At 40.9% G+C, this 758-nt stretch overlaps 1 non-coding gene across 1 annotated transcript; it reads right to left on the bottom strand.

The window, feature by feature from the left end:
• Positions 1–221: 221 nt before the first annotated feature.
• LOC145354129 (U2 spliceosomal RNA) lies at positions 222–420 on the bottom strand. Its single transcript, XR_013888808.1, has one exon. It is a non-coding gene; the product is annotated as a U2 spliceosomal RNA (small nuclear RNA).
• Between the last annotated feature and the right edge of the window lie 338 nt (positions 421–758).

The raw sequence follows: 758 nt of genomic DNA, 5'->3' as shown, positions 1-758 counted from the left end.
AGCACTGTGCACCATTCTGGTCTCTAGATATTTTGGTTAGACCACAGTTGAAGCACTGTGCGCTGTTCCAGTCTCCATATACTTCTTGATTAAACCAAGTTTTTTTTGTTTACTTTATTCCAATCCAATCAAGTCAAATTAAAGCCAATTCAGAGTCCCAGCAAGTTGGGACATTCCCGATCCAAGCTGACAAGACAGGGCTCTCACCTCCTGTCTTGGGCTTGATCTACATGATCCAAGCTGATTAGAGTAGGTGTAGCTTCTCCTCCAAGGCTTGATCTCATTTGCATCTTAGCCAAAAGGCCCAGATGCCACTTTAAAAAATAGCTTCAAATGAAGCTGAAATGTAACCCAATGACTTCAACCAAGTGCAGCATGTAGACACTACACTTGATCTTAGCCAAAAGGCCGAGAACCTCTTGGTTAAACCAAGTTAGGGCACTGTGCACCATTCTGATATTCATATATATCTGGTTAGACCACAATTAGAGCATTGTATATAGCGCTGGTCTCCATATACCTGTACCACTGTTGAACCACACTTGGAACATTGTGCAGAGTTCCAATGCCCATATTTCAAAAGATTTATAGAGGGACTGGTATATAACTATTGGAAATAACTAAACAAGCTGTAGCTCTTTTCTTTAGACACAGAGTGGTTAAAGCCGAATAGACAGATGCGGGAGAAAGGATTAGAAGGATATGGTGATAGGCTAAAATGGAGAGGGTTTTAGTGGAGTTCCTTCAAATATATATAC

Source organism: Carcharhinus amblyrhynchos, chromosome 16, assembly GCF_965287045.1.
Source record: "Carcharhinus amblyrhynchos chromosome 16, sCarAmb.v2.hapA, whole genome shotgun sequence".
Taxonomy (NCBI): domain Eukaryota; kingdom Metazoa; phylum Chordata; class Chondrichthyes; order Carcharhiniformes; family Carcharhinidae; genus Carcharhinus; species Carcharhinus amblyrhynchos.
Note: the sequence above shows the minus strand (reverse complement) of the source record. Positions and strands in the feature narration are given on the sequence as shown.